At 47.2% G+C, this 8,307-nt stretch overlaps 1 long non-coding RNA gene across 2 annotated transcripts; it reads left to right on the top strand.

Annotated features, from left to right (window-relative positions):
• The first annotated feature begins 214 nt into the window (after positions 1–214).
• LOC127669726 (uncharacterized) lies at positions 215–8,102 on the top strand. Of its 2 annotated transcripts, XR_007974415.1 has the most exons (4): positions 215–343; positions 577–669; positions 5,882–6,156; positions 7,939–8,102. It is a non-coding gene; the product is annotated as an uncharacterized LOC127669726 (long non-coding RNA). The 2 variants fall into 2 exon arrangements; XR_007974416.1 differs by lacking the exons at positions 5,882–6,156; positions 7,939–8,102 and adding an exon at positions 1,249–1,312 and having other exon boundaries at positions 217–343.
• The last annotated feature ends 205 nt before the right edge of the window (positions 8,103–8,307 follow it).

Here is an 8,307-nt window from a genome sequence, read left to right as displayed (position 1 = left end):
TCCAGCCATCTCTGTTATGTGTTTCTCCTCCAGCCTTTTGAGGAGGGTGGGCAGGACTCTTCATAAAAACAACCAATCAGGTCCAGACTTGGAACTTGCCCTAAATCCCAGGCAAGCTGACATGTCCCACCCAGAGCTTCTGGATTCTTCCATCTCAGTTTTCCCAAAAAATGGGGGTGGGGTGGGGTGGAGATCTAGCATGGTTTCCTGTAAACACTCTTGAGCTTCTTCAATTCTGGGCACTTGGTAACCCTTATTGATACAGACTTGTTTCATCTGTCTTCTATGGATTTCCCAGGGACAGCAATGAACAAGAAAACCACTGCGGGGTGCTGCGGCGCAGGTGACTAAGGCGGAACCCAGGCAGAAAAAAGTAAGAGGCCAGCAGGGTGGGGGGTGGAGAGGCTGGCAGAACGGAGGGAGGGTGGGGGAGGAGCCCCATGCCACAAATACCAAAGGATGGGTCAGAAAGGATGACTGTCGGTGCGCGTGGGGGGGGGGAGGGGGGAGGGAGGGGGAGGGGCGCCCCCACGGGCTGTTTACATTTGCTCTCTTTTGCTAACTGGCCCATTATAGTCAGCCAAGCCACCTGCCTGCAACCCTGCCCCTGCAAGGCTGTCCTCAGGCTCTTCCAGACTTCCTCAATTGGATCCACACAGCAGTTCTGTGGTGAGGAGTTTTGTGTTGTTTTGTTTTGTTTTGTTTTGTTTTGTTTGAGACAGGGTCTCTCTATGCAGTCTTGGCTGGCCTGGAACTCCCAACATAGATCAGGCTGGCCTAGAACTCAAAAGCACATGCCTGCCTCTAGAGAACTCAGACAGACAGACAGACAGACAGATAGACAGACACTGGTGGTGCAGCCATTGTGTTCCTAGCTGTTTGGGAGCCAGGATCAATAGGTCAAGGCCTGCCCAGTGAGTCCTAGGGGTCAGCCTGTTCTAAAGATCCACGATGCCTGCCTTCCTGCGCTAGGATTACAGGCTGGCCACCACCCCCATCTCATACTTAGGTGGATCCCGAATATCTGAACCCTGGTCCTCATACAGCAGGGCAAGTGCTTAGCCACTGAGCTATCCTCCCAGTCTCCAGTTGAGCTTGAGGCCATTCTGGAGACATGAGGTCCTATCTCCAAGGCTGGAGGCTGGGCTGGAGAGAGGGCACAGCATTTAGGGGCAAATGTTGCTGCTCTTCCAGAGCACTTGAGTTTGGGTCTTAGGCAACTCACAAACACCTGTAATTCTGTTCCAGGAGATCCGACACCCTCTTCAGGCCTCCGTGGGCATTCACATATACACAGACACATAGATACAAATAAATATTTTTTAGAAAAAAAAAATGCTGCCGTCGACTCTTTCCTTCATTTCTCAGGAAGAACTCTAGCACCCATCTCTGCCTTTCTTGTTTGTGGACAGAGATCTGAAAATGGCCAAGGAAGAGTTGGAGGGGTGGATGGCTCAATGGTTAGGGGCACCGGCTGCTCTTGTAGGGTACCTGGGTTCAGTTTCCAGCACCCACAGGCTCACAACCATCTGTAACTCCAGTCCCAGGGAGTCTGATGGTCCCTTCTGACCTCCGCAGGCACTTGATGGTGCGCTTACATACGAACAAATCAACACTCATAAGCATAAATAAATATGAATTTAGCTGATTGTAGTAGTACAGGCCTTTCGATTCTAATACTTGGAAGGCAGAGGCAAAGGATGTCTGTGTTTTAGGCCAGCCTGCTCTAGCAATGAACTCCAGGCTAGCCAAGGCTACATAGTGAGACCCTGTCCAAAAACCCAAAATACTATCACTAATAATAATGGTTTTTTGTTTGTTTGTTGTTGGGTTTTTTGTTTGTTTGTTTTGTTTTTTGGATTTGGTTTTTTCGAGACAGGGTTTCTCTGTATAGCCCTGGCTGGCCTGGAATTCACTCTGTAGATCAGGCTGGCCTCGAACTCAGAAATCCGCCTGCCTCTGCCTCCCAGAGTGCTGGGATTACAGGTGTGCGCCACCACCGTCTAGCAATAGTAATATTAATAACTACACTATAGCTGTCTTCAGAAACACCAGAAGAGAGCATCAGATTCCATAACAGATGGTTGTGAGCCACCATGTGGTTGCTGGGAATTGGACTCAGGACCTCTGGAAGAGCACTCACTCAGTACTCTCAACCACTGAGCCATCTTTCCAGCCCAAAATAACAATTTTTTAAAGGTAATGATTAGCTTAAGGCCACATTGGAAGTCAAGCTCAATGACTCCCAACCAAGCTCAGAAATTCTGTGGATCGTTGTGAAAATTATTCACTGCACGTTTTCATTTTCTCAGAAACCTTGAAGATTATGGAAAACACGTTAGGGGCGTGTATGAATGACATCACGTGCCCGGGAGCACCTGACCCGTGTGTGGCTTTCATACTGAGTGAAAGCCACCAGCCAGTATTAACATCTCTTGGGAATTTGGATAGACCTGAGCCAGGGAAGAACTGAGTCATGGCTGGGCACACAGTGGATGCGTGGGTGTGGTGCTCAAAGAACCTAGCACTGGACAGAATTCATGTTACATTTGCAACAGTATCTCAGAAAAACAATGCTAAGTTATCTTTGGTTTGTGTTAACTGCTGCTTTGACTGGAGCTTTGCCGGGGTTTAATTGCTGAAGGTATTCAGAACTCATAGCTCGTTGATTTTGCAAGCATGATAAAAAATGGTTTCAGTCAGGTTCGTGAAAATGACTCTTCTTCTGTCTGTTGATACATCCCAGCTTTCCTAGAGTCTCCGTGCTGTAGGCCTAACATTAACTTGGGTCCTAGGTGACTCTAGGGCAAAACTGCTGGGAACCCTGGTGAAAGCCAGAGATCTGAAGATAGTATAACCTCCCCTGCTCACCCACCCCTACACACACACACACACACACACACACACACACACACGCACACGCACACGCACAGCACCTCAAGACCAAGCTCAAGAAAGTTGGATCCTGGGGCAGAGTGGAGAAGAGGGGAATGCCAAGGCAAATTAAAGGGTAGACTCAAGACTTAAAATGAGGAGTTGGGGATGTATCTCTCTTGATAGAATGCTTGCCTATCTGAAGGCCCTGGGTCCCTAGTGCAGGACTGTCTAGGCCAGACACAGTAGCACTTTTGTGTATGCTAAGCAAGCACAGTACCAGCAAGCAATATGGACACATTTTTAAAGGACATGACTTTAAAAATAGAAGGAAAGGAACAAGATAAGGAACTTGTTTTTAAGAATGTCACGATTGGTCAGGACATAATGGCGAATGCCTTTAATCCCAGCTCTTGGGAGGCAGAGCCAGGCAGATAGATCTCTTGAGTTCAAAACTAGCTTTGTCTACAGCCCTAGTCTTTCCAGAACAGCCAGGCCAGAACTGGAGAGATGGATCAGCAGGTAAGCAATTTGACTGCTCTTCCAGAGGTTCTGAGTTCAATTCCCAGCAACCACATGGTGGCTCGAAACAACCTGCACTGAGATCTGAGGCCCTCTTCTGGTGAAGTCCGAACAGCCAGGGCTACACAGAAACAAAAAAGCTGCGGCTATAAATGTAAAAGGACACTTACCCAAAAAGGCTGGGAAGTTCTGACTTGGTTTGATGATGTCACTTGGTCGCAGTAGATTTCAGTGGATTTCAGTGGATTTCAGTGGATTTGCAGTGGATTCTTCCAGCTTCGCACATGGAGACGCTCTCCCAGACACGGACCAGATGCCTTAGCTGCAAACATCATATCCCCACAGCAATTTCTGGAAGCACAAGACCTCTCAGAAGTGCTCTGCAGTGAGGGCCAAGGCAGCTGACATGTCTCTGCAGTGATTCCAGGGGCAGCTGACATGTCTCTTCAGTGAGGACGTGGAGGGTGGGGGGCAGCGGGCAGATATATTCCTGAAAAGCTTTCTCTTTTTTTGGATTTTTGGTTTTTTCGAGACAGGGTTTCTCTGTGTAGCCCTGGCTGTCCTGGAACTCACTCTGTAGACCAGGCTGGCCTCGAACTCAGAAATCCACCTGCCTCTGCCTCCCAGAGTGCTGGGATTATAGGCATGTGCCACTACCGCCCCGGCTCCTAAAAGTTTTTTAAGGCTGAAGCAGCTTTCCTTAGATCACGGGCTGCCTGGATGTGCCAAGGAGGTCGGGTATTATGCAGTGGGCTCAGGAGCCTTTGAAACAACAGATCTGAGACTGTACATGGCCAGATAACTACGTGGAGAGAAAGAGAGAGCAGGAGTGTCAGGGATCCCATATGTTTTTGTTTTGAGTATTCATTTGTTTCTTTAGCCTTGGTTTTTTAAGACATAAGGGCTTACTCTGTGTCCCAGGCTGGCCAATCCTCTTAACTGAGTCTCCTGGATGCTGGGATTACAGTGATGAGCTACCTAGCTACTTGGCTTTTTCATAAGTCTTATGTGGGTGAAACTGACTTGAATTTACAATGAACTCAGAAATGCCTTCAACTCCCCATTTTTCAGTTTCCTCCTCTTCAAGGGTGGGGAAGGAACCACCCTAGACTTAAAGTATCTCTGGAGGTCATTGTCACTTTCTGCACACTAAGAGTTAATCCCCTGAGGGAAGAGGACCCTGGCAGCCTAGCAGGAGGAGGTTGGGAAGCTTCTGTGGTGAGGCAGGCTGTCAGAGCCAATCTGCTTGAGAGTTACCAGGCTTTGCAAAAACTCACCCAAGCAGAAACAGCATCCAGGCGCAATGAACTTGATCTGTTGCCAAAGTCTTTGACCTTAAAGCTTAAGTGCTTTCTGTTGTTGCTTATGCGTGTATGTTGTTTTGGTCCCAAACTGCACGTATGCACAGGCTCAGGCTGCGTTTACCTTGTATACCGTGTGGCTATCCTGAAGAGGACCCCAGAAAACCTTGTTCAGTTGTTTGTCACCATATATGACACAGCCTCGCCTCCATCCTAGGCAGAGAAGTGTGGACGCTGTAAGGTCCTTTGGTGGACAATACAGAGATGTTGAGCAAACTTGCTGCCTGCCTGATTCAGATTTGGGAGATCCAAGGGCTCAGCTTCCTCAGGGTGAAGGTCTGTGTAGGCAGAGCTGCAGCATACACTTATCGGGGCTCCTAAGCACACACAAACTGAAGCAGGGTGTCATCAGGTGTCTCTGAAGTCCCACCACTTGGGAGAGATGTAGAGGCAGATGGAGTGGGGGGTTTAAGGGCAGCCTTGGCTATGCAGTGAGTGTAAAACCAGCTTGGGCTACTTCAACAAAGAAGGAAGAGGAGAAGAAAAAGGAGGAGAAGAGTTCCCAGGGACAATAGTAACTCCTGTCACAAACCTCAAAGTGGGAAGTCACCACCCACTCTGGACCTCACTAGGGGAAGCTGTTCTGTAAATGATGCAAAGAAAACGAAAAGGCCTTAGATCCAAATAAAGTTCCTTTAGGAGGCAAGAGTCACAAGCGCCCATGTGAGTTTGAGGCTAGCCTGGTCTACATAGTGAGCTCCAGGACAGCCAGGGCTACACAGTGAATCCATATATCAAAGAAATAAAAGCTTCAGTCAGCAGCAGGCCTGGACAGTTTGCTGGAGCGTTCTTAACCTCTGAGCTGTGGTTGTTAGCCGTCAGATCTGTTGCTACCAGCTGAAAATACTTTATTCATATGAGTTGGGCCTAGCACTGCAGGGGCCACACTGCTGTCTTTCTAGCTCCTGGGTTAGCCTTTGAATGTGTTTTTCTGTCCTTTTAGAGACAGGATCTTACCTTATATCCCTGCCTAGCCTGGAACTTGAGGTAATTCTCCTGCATCCTCCTCCCTCCCCCATGCTGGGATTACAGGCATGTGCTCCACAAAACCACCAAAACCATCTTTATTGAGAGGTAATCGTCATATAATAAACTGCAGAACTGCAAAGCATGTGTTGTAGCAGGTATGGTGGTGCACGCCTGTATCCGAGATTGTCCTGAGCTGCACTACGAGTTCAAGTCCCAGACAAGACTACTTGAAGCCTGCCTCAAAGAAAAGCAAAAAGGAAGAAAGACGACCAAGTGCCTGAGGCCTTTGACTCACAGAGTCTTGTGTGGAGCCATGAAACCTCACGCTGACAGTCGGCCTGCCTCCTTCCCTCCATTCCCAAGTAACTGCTGACCTGCTTCCTGTCCCTAGTTTGCATTTTCTGGAGTTCCCTGTGGACAAACTTACACAGTAGGTCATCTTTCTAGGTCTGGCTTTGTTCACTTTGACTGACAACTTTTAAGAGACACCATTCCAACCAAACACTGTTCAGCTCAGAAACCGGGCCAGGGAATGAATGCCCACCTATCTCTCCATGTCCCAGGAATTTGTTAGTTTTTTTTTTTTTTCCGACAAGATACCTATAGTATTTTGTGGTTACAAGATATGTCCTAATGAGCAACAGGAATAAATTTTATACTCTTATTTTTGCCAAAATCTATAACCTTGAATACTGTCTTAGGGTTTTACTGCTGTGAACAGAAACCATGACCATGGCAACTCTTATAAGGCCAACATTTAATTGGGGCTGGCTTACGGCTCAGAGGTTCGGTCCATTATCATCAAAGTAGGAACATGGCAGCATCCAGGCAGAGCTGAGAGCTCTATATCTTCATCTGAAGGCTGCTAGTAGAATACAAACTTCCAGGCAGCTAGGATGAGGGTCTAAAAGCCCACCCCCATAGCGACACACCCACGCCAACAAGGCCACACCTACTTCAACAGGGCCATACCTTCTAATAGTGCCACTCCCTGAGCCAAGCAAATACAAACCATCACAAATACCAACCTTCCTACTTTCCCACACTAATTCTTGCCAAAAACCTCAGCTGGGGCAACAACAGGGCACGAGGGGTCACTGGAGAATACATAGTCCCTTCAGCACTGTGGATATGTACGGCAGGCACTGGCAGCAGTGGCTATTCTTACTGTATTATCACTATATATTGATTAATGACTGATTAAATGATTAATTAACAGGCTCTTACTCTTTTGCCCAGACCTACCTGGAATTTGCTACATAGCCTAGATTGGCCTCTAACATGTGGTAATCCTCCTGCCTCAGCTTCTCAAGTACTGAGAATTACAAGTATGAACTGCCAACTCTAGAATATATAAATTGGTTTTTATTTATAATATTTGATTTAACCTTTAAAGTTATATCTATCTATCTATCTATCTATCTATCTATCTGTGTGAGTGGGCACCTGTATGCATAGCTTACTCGTGAAGGTCAAAGGGCAACTCCCTGGAGTCTGGTCTCTCCTGCTGTTGGGTCCTATGGACTGACTCCAGGCTGTCTTGCTTGGCAGCACGCACTTTCACCTACTGGGCCATCTCATCAGCTTGACTGTATTGTTTTGAATCTTTATTGAATGTCTTAAGTTAACTGTACTTTGGCTCTGTGCTTTCAGCCTTCAAGGACTCAGTAAGGACCAAAGGTCATGCCAAAGAACACAGGGGTGACATTCTATGGTGTCTAGAATTTGTCTGAAAAGATCTCTAACAAGCCAAGTGGAGAGTCTAACGCCTATAGTCTCAGGACTTGGAAGGTGAAGCAGCAGGATTTCCATTAGTTGGAGGATAGCTGATCTCAAAGCAAAACAAAACTTCAGCGGAAAAAAAGAAGTAGGGGCAGATAGCGAGAATCTGACCAAGTTTACCTTACTCCTCCTCCATACAGAGCCAGCTCTGAATAAGCAACAGGTGTCTACCAGAAACTGACTTCATCAGTAATGACTCATGGGTCTCAGTAGCCACACCTGCCTGAAACACGGAGGTCTCCTTTGCTAATGTACAAAGAACAGAAAAAAGAAAACATCATTTTTCTACAAGGTTATTTTTAGGAAGTTGGTAGGAGCATAGCAGACATAAGAAGTTTTCTTCTTACGTTGTTTAGGCAGTGCTAGAGAGGAAACCCAGCACCCCAGTCACCAGCAAGTCATCTACTAACAGGATGCCTCTTCCTTTCAGGATGTCTGGAGCATCCCTGGACGTGGTGACACACACCTGTAATCCCGGCATGTAGGAAGCAAGGCAGAAGATCACCAGCCTGTTCTACACAGAAAGTTAAGACCAGGAAGGACTGCTTAGTGAGTCCCCTGTCTCAAAGGATCCAATACAAATGGACAATAAAACAAAAAATATTTCTTGAGTCTCTATCCAGGAGTTTTTTTTAAAAAATCACAAAAAGGGCTGGAGAGATTGGCTCAGTAGTTAAGTGTACTTGATGTTCTTACAGAGGTCCTGAAACTTGGTTCCCAGCACCTACATAGGGCAGCTCACAAGTGCCTGTATCTCCAGTTCCAGGGGTTCAAACACCCTCACTTGGGCTCCCCAGAC

Source organism: Apodemus sylvaticus, chromosome 19 (assembly GCF_947179515.1).
Source record: "Apodemus sylvaticus chromosome 19, mApoSyl1.1, whole genome shotgun sequence".
NCBI lineage: Eukaryota > Metazoa > Chordata > Mammalia > Rodentia > Muridae > Apodemus > Apodemus sylvaticus.
Note: the sequence above shows the minus strand (reverse complement) of the source record. Positions and strands in the feature narration are given on the sequence as shown.